The sequence below is a fragment of the Schistocerca piceifrons genome, chromosome 2, assembly GCF_021461385.2.
Source record: "Schistocerca piceifrons isolate TAMUIC-IGC-003096 chromosome 2, iqSchPice1.1, whole genome shotgun sequence".
Classification (NCBI taxonomy): domain Eukaryota; kingdom Metazoa; phylum Arthropoda; class Insecta; order Orthoptera; family Acrididae; genus Schistocerca; species Schistocerca piceifrons.
The window spans coordinates 842,094,713-842,112,405 of NC_060139.1; the positions used below are offsets into that span (position 1 = coordinate 842,094,713).

Genomic DNA, 17,693 nt, shown 5'->3' on the forward strand with positions numbered 1-17,693 from the left:
CTAGGAAGTTTCAATACTCTATCGTTAGTAGCCCAAATGGCAAAATGTTGCCCAATCTAGTCATACGGGCGGTACCCAGTTATGAAAACCAGTTTCGATGTGAAACGATGGGGAGATGTTTGTGGAAGCGGAAAGGATATGTGATGACAAATGGTTCAAATGGCTCTGAGCACTACGAGACTCAACTTCTGTGGTCATCAGTCCCCTAGAACTTAGAACTACTTAAACCTAACTAACCTAAGGACATCACACACATCCATGCCCGAGGCAGGATTCGAACCTGCGACCGCAGCGGTCTCGCGGTTCCAGACTGTAGCGCCTAGAACCGCTCGGCCACTCCGGCCGGCTATGTGATGACAGCACATTCCATAGTTCGTTTGTTCCTGTTGTTATTTTTTTGTGCGTGCTGCTTGAATTCGTCCGAATCAGTTTTTCCCAATTATCCTCCGACTTGGGGTAGCTCTACGTGTTGATCCGCTGAGTTAGCAATCCCTGTATTCGGGAGCCGAGGTGGTTTGAATCCATTCGCTGGCAACCATGAAAATGGTTTTCTGTGGTTTTCAAATTTCCTTTTAGGCAAACGCCAGGGTCGGTTCGCCACAGCCATTCCCTCCGAATACCTTTCTTTCCCGACAGTTTCGAATTACCTTAGGGATGTAGTCCTTCTAAGGCAAGCCGAACATCTCTTCGGGGACTCCCGGCTCTAAAAGCCGTATAATAAATAAATAATAATCCAAATACTCCTCATTTAGGCTCATGCATTTGTTCGCTGGGACATTCCTTAACGCAGAAAATTTACTTTCTTACATTGCAAGAAAGGGCACATGCATACTTAAATGAGGAAATTTGGGAAAATGTAAGGCTGACAAATTCCAGATCCTTTGCATTTTCGCCACCAAAAATTGTTCTAGTATCTCTGTCGAACACAGATCTCTTTATTCCAAACGCCCTGTCGGCAATAATGACGGCGTCCCAAAATAAATAGTGCTCGTCCATTCCTGATCCCTTCCTCAACTCAAATCCAGACTGAAAGGAGCAGCGTGTGAAATGGCTCTCCAGGGTGACAGGAGATTGGAGCATGACTAGGCCTACTTCATAGAGGTTTGCGAAAATACAGCACTTCTAAGTACCGAGATTATTTATCCACTTGCTGAACGCTCTGAGATGATTGTCGGATAAAATGGTTTATTGTTCTTTCCGGAAATTTTCAGTTAAGTGAAAAAGTGAGGCTTTTTAAGGTCCTCTTTAACAGACCTGACCCCCTCTGAGAAAATCCTGGCTACGTCCTTGCCTGTGACCACCACGGACACCAGTGCATTTTCTGCAGCGTGCTCTCATGCTGACCAGAAGGTTGGAAGTAGAGATGGGTCGTTCGCGAAGTAACGGGTCCAAAGGAACTGTTCACTAAGGTGAACGGAACGAGCGAGGAACGAATTCTAAGTAACGGCATTTCATAGTTCACTTCGGTCGCGGCTTTCTATTTATAGTTCCCGGGAACGGGAAACGGTCGGTCTCGTTCCCGAACGGCACGTCGGCCGGTCTCGTTCCAGCCTCGGTCCCGTTCCCGTTTGTCTCGGTCTCGGTCTCGCTCGGCCGGACTCATCCTTCTTCGCGTGGCCACTCGTAGTTCCACTGCCGATTGCTCATAGTTAGTTCAGTGTCGAGTTGTTCGTTTAGTTCGCTGCGCACACCCATTCTAGATCTGTTTCAAACCATTTTGAACTCTGAACTTGTGGTTCTTTTTTGTATTCTATTGAGCGACTACGACCGGTACTTAAAATGTATTTCATAATTAAGTACATTACATAAAAATTGCGTGGTATGTAATATATAAATCTTTTCAGGTAACAAAGCGGCGTATCAGCTTACTTCACTATTTGATAAACAGCAGAGGAAATACTTGTAAAAAGGTAAGATTTTTTGTTATTAGTCTGGAACCGCAAGACCGCTACGGTCGCAGGTTCGAATCCTGCCTCGGGCCTGGATGTTTGTGATTTCCTTAGGTTAGTTAGGTTTAACTAGTTCTAAGTTCTAGGGGACTAATGACCTCAGCAGTTGAGTCCCATAGTGCTCAGAGCCATTTTTTTTTGTTATTACACATGCAAAGGACGTCGGCACGACCCACACGAGTGGCCATTTTCCTTCTTTTTTTGATCCAAGGTAAAAGAGCACGTTCATTGTTATGGAAGGCAGACCGACTTACAACCGAATGAAGCCCGCGCTTCGTAATCGAGTGCCTGGTGTCACATTTTGCAAAGAGAGTACGATAGCTCCTACAATATTATTTCAGTGGTACAGGATGGCGCACGAAAAGTCCGCCCCGATTACTAGACTGCTCATTGTCGCTTACCAATCGTCATCTATTGTTTCGAGGTTGTTTGCATTAGCTTATTTGTTATGTCTTCACTGCCTAATTACTACATGTTTATCTATTCTGGTCGTAGCGGTGAATAAATCGTGCGTAATTGACGAGCAGTCTGTAGTCTGGGCTGGTTTTTCGTGCGCCACCTTACATTATTTCACTGCGATCAGCCACATACCGCTCGCTACAGTTGGCTAAACGAGATGTTTTGCAGAATCACGAAAATTACAAGTGTGTGAGAGTTCTATTATGAATAAAAAACTCCGTACTCCCCTCAGTCACCTATGCTACTAATTTTCAATTTTTCATAAGAACCATATACCAAGCACAATGAACGGTGAACGAGTAAAAATGAACGGTTCTCAAATAAGAGCGATCACCAGTGAACTAGTTCTTAAGGATGAACGACTTTGCCCATCTCTATCAGTGACCATGCAGCTCTGTTAGAATGAAACAATAATGAAGTCAAGACCCCAAGCTGTAGACAAGCACTGATATACATCCACGGGTACAGTTGAAAATGTGTGCCCCAACCGGGACTCGAACCCAGGATCTTCTGCTCACATGGCAGACGCTCTATCCATTTGAGCCACCGAGGGCACATATGACAGTGCGACTGCAGGAATTTTTCCCTTGCACGCTCCCCATGAGACCCACATTCCCAACTCAATGTCCACACACTACAATCGTACAGCCCCTGCCCATTACACTCATTACTCGCGGCAGACGATCTTACCGAGTCCCGTAAGAGTTCGGGCAATGCGTGTTCATCCAGCACAGAAGAAGAAGGTCAATGGCCGGTTAGCCTTAACTATATGAACATGACATCTGTTCCTTCGGACATGTCCAAAAGAACAGATACCATCGGTGACCATGCAGCTCTCTTACAATGAAATGATAATGAAATCAAGACCCTATGCTGTCGAGAGGTGTTGATATAGATCAACGGGGACAGTTGAAAATATGTGCCCCGACGGGTACACGAACCCGGGATCTCCTGCCTACATGACAGACGCTCTATCCATCTGAGCCACCGAGGGCACAGGTTATGTCTGATAGAACAGATACCTTCTTCATATAGTTGAGACTAACCGGCCATTGACCTTCTTCTGTGCTGGATGCACACGCGTTGCCCGAACTCTTACGGGACTCGGTAAGATTGTCTGCCGCGAGTAATGAGTGTAATGGGCAGGGGCAGTACGAATGTAGTATGTGGACATGAAGTTGGGAATGTGGGTCTCACGGGGAGCGTGCAAGGGATAAATCCCTGTAGTCACACTATAATCTGTGCCCTCGGTGGCTCAGACGGATAGAGAGTCTGCCATGTAAAGCAGGAGGTCCCGGGTTTGAGTCCCGGTCAGGGCACACATTTTCAGCTGTCCCCGTTGATGTATATCAACGCCTGTCGACAGCTTAGGGTCTTGGCTTCATTATCATTTCATTGTCCATCTCTAGTTGGAAAGGAGTTCTCGTGGTGGGGAGCCAACAGCTCGTAGTCTAGTGGCGAGGTTGCTGCCTCTGGATCACAGGGTCTCGGGTTCGATTATCAGCCAGGTTGGGGATTTTCTCTTCCCGGGGACTGGGTGTTTGTGTTGCCCTCATCGTTTCATCATCATCATCATAATTTGTGACAGGTGGCTACATTGGATTGGGTGAAAAGATTGGACTGTGTAAAGAGTTGGGACTTTGTGCGGGCGCTGATGAGCGCGCAGTTGAGCGCCCCACAAGCCATTCATCATCGTCGTTGTAGGGAGTTCCATTCCTTCACCGGCGCAGTAGAAAACTGCAGAATGGTCGTTGGTGCATACGGACGTGCTGCAATACGACTCCCCAACGCATCCCACACGTGCCCGATTCGATTTAAGTCGGGAGAACGGACAGACCAGTCCATTTGCCGAATATTCTCTCGTTCCAAGAGCTGCTCCACCAAGCTAGTTCGATGTGGTCGCGCATTGCATCCATAAAAACCAAGTCAGAGTCGAATGCAGCCTCGAAAAGACGCACGTGGGAAGGAGTACAAGTTCACAATAATGTCGACTACTGAGTGTATCGTGTTTAAAGATTTGCAAGTCAGTATACCTATACAGCATGATTCCTTCCCACAGCACAACGCCTGGGCCACCAACACGATCGTGTTCGACAAAGTTCCTGCTTGCATTACATACCGTCATATAACGAGAGATGGGAACACGTAATGCACCCATATTAGTAAACGATAATATCTCTATGTAATCTTTATAAGTGTAATTTTTATACGGCAGTGCGCATGAAAAATTATGAAAAAAACAATAATGTAAACATTATGACTAGGACGAGATCTAGCAATTCGTTATAGATACACTACTGGCCATTAAAATTGCTACACCAAGAAGAAATGCAGATGATAAGCGGGTATTCATTGGACAAATATATTATACTAGAACTGACATGTGATTACATTTTCACGCAATTTGGGTGCATAGACCCTGAGAAATCAGTACCCAGAACAACCACCTCTGGCAGTAATAATGGCCTTGATACGCCTAGGCATTGAGTCAGACAGAGCTTGGATGGCGTGTTCAGGTACAGCTGCTCATGCAGCTTCAACACGATACCACAGTTCATCAAGAGTAGTGACTGGCGTATTGTGACGTGCCAGTTGCTCGGCCACCATTAACCAGACGTTTTCAGTTGGTGAGAGATCTGGAGAATGTGCTGGCCAGGGCAGCAGTCGAACATTTTCTGTATCCAGAAAGGCCCGTACAGGACCTGCAACAAGCGGGCGTGCATTATCCTGCTGAAATGTAGGGCTACGCAGGGATCGAATGAAGGGTAGAGCCACTGGTCGTAACCCATCTGAAATGTAACGTCCACTGTTCAAAGTGCCGTCAGTGCGAACAAGAGGTGACCGAGACGTGTAACCAATGGCACCCCATGTCATCATGCCGGGTGATACGCTAGTATGGCGATCACGAATACACGCTTCCAATGTGCGTTCACGGTGATCTCGCCAAACACGGATGCGACCATCATGATGCTGTAAACAGAACCTGGATTCATCCGAAAAAATGACGTTTTGCCATTCGTGCAACCATGTTCGTCGTTGAGTACACCATCGCAGGCGCTCCTGTCTGTGATGCAGCGTCGAGGGTAACCCCAGCCATGGTCTCCGAGCTGATAGTCCATGCTGCTGCAAATGTCGTCGAACTGTTCGTGCAGATGGTTGTTGTCTTCCAAATGTCCCCATCTATTGACTCAGGGATCGAGTCGTGGCTGCACGATCCGTTACAGCCATGCGTATAAGATGCCTGTCATCTCGACTGCTAGTGATACTAGGCCGTTGGGATCCAGCACGGCGTTCCGTGTTACCCTCCTGAACCCACCGATTCCATAGTCTGCTAACATACTCGACCAACGCGAGCAGCAATGTCGCGATACGATAAACCGCAATCGCCATAGGCTACAATCCGACCTTTATCAAAGTCGGAAACGTGTTGGTACACATTTGTTCTCCTTACACGAGGCATCACAACAACGTTACACCAGGCAACGCCGGTCAACTGCTGTTTGTGTATGAAAAATCGGTTGGAAACTTTCCTAATGTCTGCACGTTGTAGGCGTCGCCACCAGCGCCAGCCTTGTGTGAATGCTCTGAAAAGCTAATCATTTGCATATCACAGCATCTTCTTCCTGTCGGTTAAATTTCGTGTCCGTAGCACGTCATCTTCGTGGTGTAGCAATTTTAATGGCCAGTAGTTACAATGGTCTGCATACATTATGAAATAAACACAGAAACCGAAAAAACTCGGTTAAACTTGATAGAAATAAGTACGACAATTGATTATTCTAACATCACAGTACTGCTGTACTGAAGTAATAGATCAGAACTCTGGAAATAACAGCTTGTTTGAGGTAGATCATTATTTCCCACATCTTGTTCCGTAAATTCTGTCAAGAAGCGAAACTATCAGGAATGTGGAAAGAATCGAGCAATACATTAACAGGCAGAGACAACCACTGCTGACAACTTCCGCAAAGTAAATTCGCAAGGGCTTGTGCCACTCGCTCAATTGATAATCATGGAAAATATTTCTGGGTTGCTTTTTATTTATTATGGGTAAACAGCTATTTCTTTGAAAAATTCACATCTCTTGTCTGTTACTATTGTTATATAATACTGCATACTACGAATTTGTGTAACTTTATGATTTCAGAGAATACAGTCAGCTACCTGTATAATGGGAAAGTTAAACAATTTAATATGTACCGAAATTTAAATCTCCAACTCCAAATATCCCGATAAATTATACTATTGTATGAGTCCTATACAGTGACGCATAGTTTATATCAAGGTATTTTTACGCCCAATATTGTCATCGTGAATTTCACAGTTCGTACGAAATTCCCCACGAGACTATGTATTGTAACATATTTGTAAGAATCCCTAGTTCCTGAACAGGCTTCTGCAAGATGTTCACGTTATCAGCTTTATGTAATGTTCTTGCTGCATGCTTCTGTAGAACAAATATTTCGTTGGCCTCATATGGAAGGCCCATGTCAACACAATTAGAGTTGTTTCTAAATTCAAAACAGACAGACTGAGCTTCCTGGTTACCCTACCCACGTGCTGGGACCACTTAAGTCTTTTATCTGTCTTCATGTAAATTAATTTGATACACGGAGACTCATTTTGCGTGTACCTATTGATCTCTAATTTTTGTTTTCTGAAGCGGTTTTTGTCTGGAAATGCAAAATGTAAGTTTTTGTAAGATGAAAAGATAAGTTATTTTGCTGTGAGCCCCTGTTAAGCCGCCGGGATGCGTCTGCTACGCGTGAGTTTGCACAGCAGGTGGTGCTGTGGGCTGAAGAAGACAGATGTGGCACGCCATCCGTAAGAACCAGCCACGGACGACCAAGGACTACAACGCCTGGCGATGATCGATGTTTGCTGCCAGATATTCGAAGGAATCGAACCACGACTCCATCCCACACATTTGTTGCCCCTGCTGCAGCCACCAGGAGAACGATATCAACATGTGTTGCTCACAGAAGGTTCCACGAAAGTGGGGTCTGTCCGAGGTGTGCAGCCGCGTTTTGTACCGCTCACCTCTCGTTGCAGGAGGGAGAGTTTGCGGTGGCAACGTCGGCAGTTAGACCGTACAGCAGATCGATACAGGTCCCCTGTCTTCACGAATGCGTCCTGCGTCAGGTTGCAAAGTGACACACGTACTTGGCGAGACGACGCAACACGTTATCATCCTTCGAACATCCGTGAAAGGGATAATCTCGGGAAAGGAATCTCTGTGTATGTGTGTGTGTGACAAAATATCTTCAGGTGGTTGTTCAGACTATGGCAAGACATTATTCTTAAGTGGAACATGATTTATACATTTATACTTTCTATATATTCGTTTCCTTTTTCTTTCACGTCACAGCTAGTCAATATCGATCTCCAAGCCCCCCTGGTACGCGGCAATGGATACGTTGTTGCAGCGTAAGCTGCGAGCAGTTCGAATTCAGTAATAAAGTAATTTAATTACTTTCCACCGAAGTCCGATTTCTTTCATGCAGAATAGGAATCCAGAGCCCCGAACAACGACAAACATCAGAACACATTGCTTCGTGTGCTGTGTTGCACCTCAAGTAATCATATCCCTTATCGACGTTACTCGTACCTATCTTACTTAAACGATGATTCGGTGCATTTCAAAAATTATCTCTGTTCGAACATGAAGCCGTTGAGCATCTGTTTTGTTTTGCTATAGCCCGTATTGTACACCTAAATTACTTTTCACGACAATGAACACTTATTATTCTTTTTTGCGATTTTTCTTTGACTTATGGAAACCAATACATGATATATGGTTTATACTGTCTCATAAGTTAATAAAGAGGAGCAGGAATACATTTCATTAAACACAAATAATCTTTTACTCAATTCAAAGAAATTTGAAGACATGTCGTTGGTCTATATTACACTAGCTAGAACGAAGAACATCAATTGTCCTCATGGTTAGGTCGGGTTGCAGCATTATTTTCATTAAAGTAACACTCTACCTCTTACCCTACATCGCATACCATGTATATTTTCTGATGATAACTGCTGAATGCGTGCATCAAATTTTTCTCATCTTCACCATTCGACAAGTAAACGGGGCTCCAAATCCACTTTCTGTGGTTTTCCGTCATTCTCTAAATTGCGTTCGGCACATGTGAACATAAGATCATGGAGTTCTCTACAAACCTTTCTGTATTTATGTCCTATGGTACTCGAATTTTTATGTACGAGACTATCTTCTGAAAAAAAGTTCCCTAATCTTCTAGACTGCGCTCAAAGGAGTGCAGAAAATTTGACTAATGCTTCATTTCTATTTATCGTAAGCCAGTCTCTTCATATTGGGTGGCTGTTAGTCCAAATATCTTCATTGATTTAAGCTACACTCCTGGAAATGGAAAAAAGAACACATTGACACCGGTGTGTCAGACCCACCATACTTGCTCCGGACACTGCGAGAAGGCTGTACAAGCAATGATCACACGCACGGCACAGCGGACACACCAGGAACCGCGGTGTTGGCCGTCGAATGGCGCTAGCTGCGCAGCATTTGTGCACCGCCGCCGTCAGTGTCAGCCAGTTTGCCGTGGCATACGGAGCTCCATCGCAGTCTTTAACACTGGTAGCATGCCGCGACAGCGTGGACGTGAACCGTATGTGCAGTTGACGGACTTTGAGCGACGGCGTATAGTGGGCATGCGGGAGGCCGGGTGGACGTACCGCCGAATTGCTCAACACGTGGGGCGTGAGGTGTCCACAGTACATCGATGTTGTCGCCAGTGGTCGGCGGAAGGTGCACGTACCCGTCGACCTGGGACCGGACCGCAGCGACGCACGGATGCACGCCAAGACCGTAGGATCCTACGCAGTGCCGTAGGGGACCGCAGCGCCACTTCCCAGCAAATTAGGGACACTGTTGCTCCTGGGGTATCGGCGAGGACCATTCGCAACCGTCTCCATGAAGCTGGGCTACGGTCCCGCACACCGTTAGGCCGTCTTCCGCTCACGCCCCAACATCGTGCAGCCCGCCTCCAGTGGTGTCGCGACAGGCGTGAATGGAGGGACGAATGGAGACGTGTCGTCTTCAGCGATGAGAGTCGCTTCTGCCTTGGTGCCAATGATGGTCGTATGCGTGTTTGGCGCCGTGCAGGTGAGCGCCACAATCAGGACTGCATACGACCGAGGCACACAGAGCCAACACCCGGCATCATGGTGTGGGGAGCGATCTCCTACACTGGCCGTACACCACTGGTGATCGTCGAGGGGACACTGAATTGTGCACGGTACATCCAAACCGTCATCGAACCCATCGTTCTACCATTCCTAGACCGGCAAGGGAACTTGCTGTTCCAACAGGACAATGCACGTCCGCATGTATCCCGTGCCACCCAACGTGCTCTAGAAGGTGTAAGTCAACTACCCTGGCCAGCAAGATCTCCGGATCTGTCCCCCATTGAGCATGTTTGGGACTGGATGAAGCGTCGTCTCACGCGGTCTGCACGTCCAGCACGAACACTGGTCCAACTGAGGCACCAGGTGGAAATGGCATGGCAAGCCGTTCCACAGGACTACATCCAGCATCTCTACGATCGTCTCCATGGGAGAATAGCAGCCTGCATTGCTGCGAAAGGTGGATATACACTGTACTAGTGCCGACATTGTGCGTGTTCTGTTGCCTGTGTCTATGTGCCTGTGGTTCTGTCAGTGTGATCATGTGATGTATCTGACCCCAGGAATGTGTCAATAAAGTTTCCCCTTCCTGGGACAATGAATTCACGGTGTTCTTATTTCAATTTCCAGGAGTGTATATATAAAAGTCTTTGGGATCCAGTGTAATGTTTTCTCTGTACTGTACTCTCAGCTCGCAGGTTGACTAACCCTGTATATCAGCTTTTCTGCTAAATATTTTGTACTGAGATGTTTGACTTGTTCTGCGAGACCTGCTTTCAGTAAGGTAGCCATAAATACGGTCCCACAAATCCTTTCACAAGGCATCCATAAAAATTACTGACCGCCAACGTTCGTTCCTCAATTCTTACCAAATTCCACGACCTTCTGGAACCAAAGGCAGTGACAAATATCAACTGCATTCCTCTTCTACTCACAACTACTTTTAATGTGATCGGATATCAGATCACCATATGTTGCGGCGTGTAATAAAAGTACAGTCAGATGTTTCATCTACTATATAGCTCCTGCAGTATTGTGTTGCCGGAAACGAATCTGGAGGCAGCCCAATTTTCACAGCAGAAGAAATGCCTGGAAATCGATGAAAATCTCGTAGGGTTTGTTTTCAGACAACCCAGAGAAATCTAACGATAACACCTTCCTTCACTGCTGGAACAAGTATTACTCCTAACCAATGACACAAAACGGAAGACTTGTATTGCAGAACGCGCGGAAAAAAACAGAGAGAAAAATTAGAATGGGCTGCACACACAAGAATTGGAATTAAGGTATCTGCCTGATGTCGCTCACTGCTGATCACAGTCATTTTAGTTGGTTAAGTGTGCCATCACCCTTTGGTAGTTATTCGTCAGCTCACTTTGTGTCACGCACCTGCGTAACTTCACAGGTGACGTCCATGGAAAGGTTTACAGTGAAGACTGCCTTTCTGCGTCACAATTGAAGAACTTAACCTCCCAATAATGCCAAAACCTCGCCCAACTGACCGATGAACATTTGTTTTGTATGAGGCACCTGCTTTCAGAGGTCCACGTAGAATAATTAATGCAAAATTTGTCTTCCAAACACGCAAAATATTCAGAGATATATCGAGCAGTTATTTATACTCGCACGCTTAATTAATAATAAATATGTTTGTTCCTATGTGTGGGTTTTCTTATTACCCACTTCTGAAAGCAATTTCGGAAACTCCTCAATTGTAGAGCAGTGTTACAAATCTTTTTCTTCAAAAAAAAAAAAAAGCGTTATTCATATGCGTCAGCCTTTTATGGTTTTTGCCGGCCAGTGTGGCCACGCGGTTAAAGGCGCTTCAGTCTGGAACCGCGCGACCGCTACGGTCGCAGGTTCGAATCCTGCCTCGGGCATGGGTGATGTCCTTAGGTTAGTTAGGTTTAAGTAGTTCTAAGTTCTAGGGGACTGATGACCTCAGATGTTAAGTCCCATAGTGCTCAGAGCCATTTGCACCATTTTTTATGGTTTCCATCAGTGATCTTGTTTGATTCTGCTTCTTAAATAGCAAAATTGTTTCACAAATTGTTTGGTGTTTTCCTCAGTTTGGCTTCGTAAACAGCGAAATTCTTTCATGTGTCGCTGTGTATCTTCCTCAAATTTGGCTTTCTAACTCTTAGACAGCAGATCCATTCCTTAATGATTCTTATAAAATCTTCTTACTTTCAGCGAGAGAAGCAACATCATCTGCAAACGTTATACTGCATACGTGTTCTCCTTGTACTACCTTTTCAATTGTCTGATTGCATTTTGGGTATATGAAAGGTAAATAGAAACCCCACCGTAGCCCTAATTTTCTCTTTCTTGATTCTATTCTGTTATAATTCTCACTTGGTTTATGTATGAGGGAGCATGCATGTGGAAGAGCGGTACTGACGGACTCGCTCGCTTGTTGGTCCCACTTCACACGGTTTTCATTCGATTCATCACATTTCATCGGTGCTGCAGCTTCATTTAAGCAGTACGGCTTGCTTTCAGAAATGCTGATTCCATTGCATGACGACTTTTCAGTTGTGAGCATGAAAGAATAACGTGCTTACATCGGATGCAGAAACAGACTTATTGTGTAAAAATGCTAAAAACATCATGCGACGCAGACTGCACTATGCCAATCAAAGACTTGGTTCCTCCACCGTGACAACACTCCCAGCTTCTCAGCTTTTGATCAAATACAAAATGACAAACGTTTAGCAGTGATCCTATTCATCACATCTTGTCCTGTGACATTTTCCTGATCCATAGAATTAACATGGACCTAACAGGGAAGCATTTAAGGACACAGAAGAGATAACAAAAATTGCTGGAGATATACTTTAGAATTGTATTGTATTGTATGTTAACTGGGGGCCTGGAAACGACGGAGAGGCTCCGTCCCCGCTGCAGCCGCAGTGGTCCACAACACCACGACGACTACCGCAGTCCACTTCACCCCACACTTCACCCCACACCGATCCCAGGGTTATTGTGCGGTTCGGCCCTCGATAGACCCCCCCCCCCCCCTCCAGCCGCAGGGAACGTCTCACACCAGACGAGTGTAACCCCGATGCTTGCGTGGAGAACTTGTTTTTGCGCAGCAATCGCCGACATAGTGTAGCTCAGGCGGAATAAGGGGAACCAGTCTGCATTCGCCGAGACAGATGGAAAACCGCCTAAAAACCATCCACAGGCTGGCCGGCTCACCGGACCTCGACCTCGACACAAGTCCTGCGGCGGATTCGTGCCGGAGACCAGGCGCTCCTTCCCTACTTTAGAATTACTTTCGATAACTATTCCCACCAAGTGGTTAAACGTTAGGACAATCCATTAGCCTCAGTCGACATTATTTTGAGAGTAGTGTAATTATACAAACACTGTGTAAAATAAAAAGTTTTATAGTTTTAGTTACTTTTGATCCTCCTTTGTACATGAGGTAAATCTTTCACATGCTCTTCCGTGTTTCCTATTTTCCTCATAATTTTGGCCACCTGTAACTTTTCACTGTTGAAGACTTTTGCTGTTTCTGTAATCGATATGGAGCTCTTTCTCCCATTATTAAACACTGACTCAGGACAAATTCTTGTGTACATGTAGCCACTCTGAACGTGAACTGATCATCAGGCAAAAACGCTAATTTGTGCGCATTGTGAGAAGCAAGGATCATATTCGTTGCATAAAGCAAACACTGACAAGCCAAAACATTATGACCACAGCCCCCAGAAATAAGAGTGCCGCCTGGTGATGTTGCGGTCATGTGGCGGGGAGAAGAAAATACATAAACTGAGTAGAAACGAATGGGGAATCATTTTAGCGACGGCACGAGCCGCAAAAGGGGAAAATCCACTGACACAAGTGACTTCGGTAAAGGACAAATTGTCGTTGCCTACGCCTGGGAAAGAACATCTCGCAGACGGAGTAGCCGAACAGCTGTTCGCTTGCTACTGTAGTCACCATCTGTGGATGATGGTTGAAGGACGGTGAAACCATGGGTAGGTGACATGGTGAAATGTCTCTGTGAAGTCGCTTCGTAAGACGTTTGTCGAATTCGGTACAACTTATTCATTTTCCTACCTGATTTTAGCTCAATTCATGAACTCTTCCAGCACTCAAATAAGGCCTATTGAATATTATATGTGTGTCTTAATGTGGGGTTTCGGGTTTGTTTTGTGGGAAACACTGAGTTGGTCATCGTCTGCTGGGAGCAGAAGATGTTGCTTCTCGTTCGAAGCAGAGCACAGGATGACCAACTTAGCTTCCCAATACCTGAACAGCGAGGTTTACCCATCTTAGTCGAAGGCTGTTTTTGTGTGTGAGGTTGGTGACGGAGGGCTACCCGACTTGTAGCTTCCGCTGCACGGGGAGCTAGGTAATCTCTAAAGAGAAAGGGGCACTCTTCGGTGAACGCTTGGTGAGTACGGATAGCAGCTCTTAAGGGGGCCTTCAGGTGATAGGAAGCAGGTTGAGTTAGGACTTCGTTATGTTTAACTGGTGAAATACTTAAGAACTACAGCTTAACTGAAGCGTGTGAAGCGAGTTATTTTTTTAATGATTTTTAGTCTTATGTTTTGTGGAAATTGCTTTTGTCTTTGTGTGTCGATTTTGTGCCACGTGTTTGGTAATCAATAACCCTTCTGGTCCATCACGGCATCGCAATAGGCTCTATTTTAACAGTTTGCTTGTTTAATGAGCTACAATTTCTGCAAGAATATCTGTTCTTTCGTGCGCGTTCTACAAAGCAGCACAACAGTTTGAGTCAGAATGCACCACGCCGTTTGCAAGCAGCAGACGCAGTTATTATGTTAAATAATTATCGCACAGCCTTGTGTATTGGTTAAACCTCTGTCCAGAATAGTGCATGCGTAGAATCGTAATGCAAATCTCACTTAGATATTTTTATGGTATTAATGCAAAGGAGATGATAGTATAATTGTCTCCCACCCCGTCTTGTGTGTTTCTTTTTGCTATAGTTAAATTGTGCTCTGTTTCATTCTCACGTAATTCTTACTTAAATATTTCGAGTCAGGCACCAGTTATGTGTAGTTAGGATGTGCAACCAAATATTTAGTTACAATAAATAATCTACGTGAAAGATAGATTCTTTGGTGTCGATCTTACCCCCTTACTCCGATTCCAATCCCGAATAAATGAAGTTGCTTCATGGACGACATGGAGTGCTATTTACCTGGCTGCTTAAAGAAATTTGCGTATTTGTAATTAAATTATTAAAGTAATTAAACTAATAATTTTCCAGCTCCGTTTTCTCCTAAATGGTTAGGAAGGGCTTGGGGTGGTGGCGACCCTGAATTTCTGAATGTTTATCATTAATTGTGGGAGAGAAGCAGCTAGAAATGCGAGATAACGTATATGGCTCGATGAGCAACATCGCAAACATAGTAATACGTTACAATGGTGTTGGAAATCCAAGCCCCATCACAGAGGTTGAAGGTTTACCCGCTCTCCAAAGCAGGGCAGGCTGCGATGTGCGATCAGTGAGCACGCCATTCAGTGCACATTATTGAACAAGGGGGCTCCGCAGCAAATGGCCCCGCGCGTTTCGTAGCTTACCCAACAACATCGCCAATTACGATTGCAGTGGGCACGGAATCGTTGAGACTGGACCATGCAGCATGCCAGGACGCACGGTACTGGGGCCAGTATTATGCTATGGAGAACATTCACCTGGTCGTACACAGGACCTATGGTAGTAATCAAAGGCACAGTGACAGTGGAGAACTGCATGCACATTCTGCGCCTTTCCAATGAGCCGCGGGGGATAGCTCCGCGGTCTTAGGCGCCTTGACACGGCTCCCCCCGTCGGATGTCCGAGTCCTCCCTCGGGCGTGGGTGTGTGTGTTGTCCTTAGCGTAAGTTAGTTTTAGTTAGATTAAGTAGTGTGTCAGACTAGGGACCGATGACGCCAGCAGTTTGGTCCCACTGGAACTTGCCACAAATTTCCAAATTTCCTTCCCTAATGGTTGAAGGTCGGCATCTTCGATCAGGATAACTACCCGCTTCGCAAGGCTAGAATCGTGCTGCAGTTGTTTGAGTAACATGGTAGGGCATGACCACTAAATTCTCGAGATCTGAACATGGTGGACCTGTTGCACCGCAAATAGTTGTGTGCAGCTGAATAAAAATTAAGACAGCTGTCACGGTTAACGCAAGAGGCGACATGAGTGGGCCATATCAGAGCTGACCAAACGTTATTTCATCGGGACTACTGCTGATAAAACAAGAACTGCGCTACAATCCCTGGCAGTTACTACATCGCAGGACACGGACGGAGTGGAAATATCGGTGATGCAGCAGGAAGGCAGAGCCACTGCTGCATCGGTGGCCCGGTTACTTCACACCCGAGCCACGGACTTGTTTGGCTTACATGATAAAAACCAATGCTGTAGCAAAACAAGGACGGGTCAAGACCACATAAATATTTGTCATTTATACTCATAGTAATTGCAATCTGCCTGCCACCAGATCCGAGGACGGACCTACGTCGGTCCAAGAGTCCGCGAGTCTACGAGACTGAGTCTACATGGCTCAACCAGTCACCCTCTCCAGACTCCGCTACTGTTAGCTACAGCCCCGTTGCTGCTGCCAAGTCAGATGCTGTGGACTTAAGCGACTTCTATGCAGAGGGCCACTTAGGGGGCCTACTTCAGCTGCTGTCGGCGTTCCACATGGGAGGCTTCTAGCTCTCATCCAGGGCCGCACAGCTGCTCATCCGCCACTACTTAGTCAGACAAACTCCTTGCTGACAGCCTCTGCTAGTGGGTAGTAGACACTGCTGTGGTGATTGAAGGTCGCTAGTAGTAGCCAGACATGAATTTTACTCAGTTTTCTATAATAGATAAGTGAACAGTTTCTTGTATAATGAGTCACTGTCATCATAACTATTCAAGGTCAAAGGCCGTATATTATCATTTGGGTTGTCCGTGTAAGGCCATACTGAAATTTTTTGTGTTGATTATTATTTAAGGAAGATATTTTGTGTTGTTTAAGACCTCTTCAAGTTTAACGAAGCCTCAAGGAGTAACTGTTTTTAATAGTGTTTTCTGTTTTGTTAAACTGGTCTTTGCATGCTCATTAAGTTGGTAATTAAAATACTGAGATCAACATCCGCGAACTTCCGGCCCGAACTCCACTCCACCGAAATCCAGTATTACATTACTTAAGATTATTTATGTATTTTATTTCAAAAGGCTTTGGGCGATGGGCCATACAGTCAAGCACAAGATTCAGAAACATAAATCAGAAATAAATTGTCGTTGCTTTATACACAAAACATGAACAATGTGCAATTCTTAAAATTCATATTTGTGCATATTATTTACGTGAATATCAAATCACTGAACATTGTAAAATTCAAAGTTAAGCTTCTCATACATTACAAAATCATATAACCAATCAACTGACAACTACAAACTTAAAACTATCATTAAAGATCTTTTCACACAGTATAAGGCGTTTATAGATACATTTAGAGGTTTGATAGTTGAAAGAACTACCTGTAGAAGTAATCAGCAGTTTTAACTTTCTTGTCTAGTGTTTTCTCCCTTCGTTTCTTTTATAGACTACACTCCCTAACAAAAAATATAGGATGTCATTTTCAACTGGACAACAGGACTATAACTGCAATTTGGAGATGGTATTTTGTTTTTGTTGGTAGCCACATTGCCTGTTCTTAATGTATTGATGGTGACAGTTTTCTTCCAATTAAGACCAGAACTAAGAAGAAACCACGAGTATGAGGTTCGTGGTGTTGAATAGCGCAGTACCAAGTTCCTTTGAAGCTGGTATTATCATTTTGCCTTAACTACAGGCCGTCGACAGTAATCACAGTGCGAAAGGGATATTAGAGTGGATGCGAGTTATTGCACTTTTTGGCAAGCTGTCCGTTGCTCTGTACGCTGATCTGGCTCGGTATCCCCTGGAAACAGACTGAGTTTTGATTTAAGATGTCTTAAGATGCGCTGCACTATACACATTGCAGTTTTCGCTGAAGCTGTTCTTGCATGGGAAAACACAGCACTCATGGAATCAGCACATAGGACCGTCGACCCTCAGCTCTGTCGCATACAACGTCGCCCTTAAGACAGGTGTTGGCATCGAGGTTTATATACATAG

General features: G+C 45.1%; 1 non-coding gene across 1 annotated transcript; it reads right to left on the reverse strand.

The window, feature by feature from the left end:
* Positions 1-2,887: 2,887 nt before the first annotated feature.
* Positions 2,888-2,962, reverse strand: Trnat-ugu. Its single transcript has one exon. It is a non-coding gene; the product is annotated as a tRNA-Thr (tRNA).
* Positions 2,963-17,693: the final 14,731 nt, after the last annotated feature.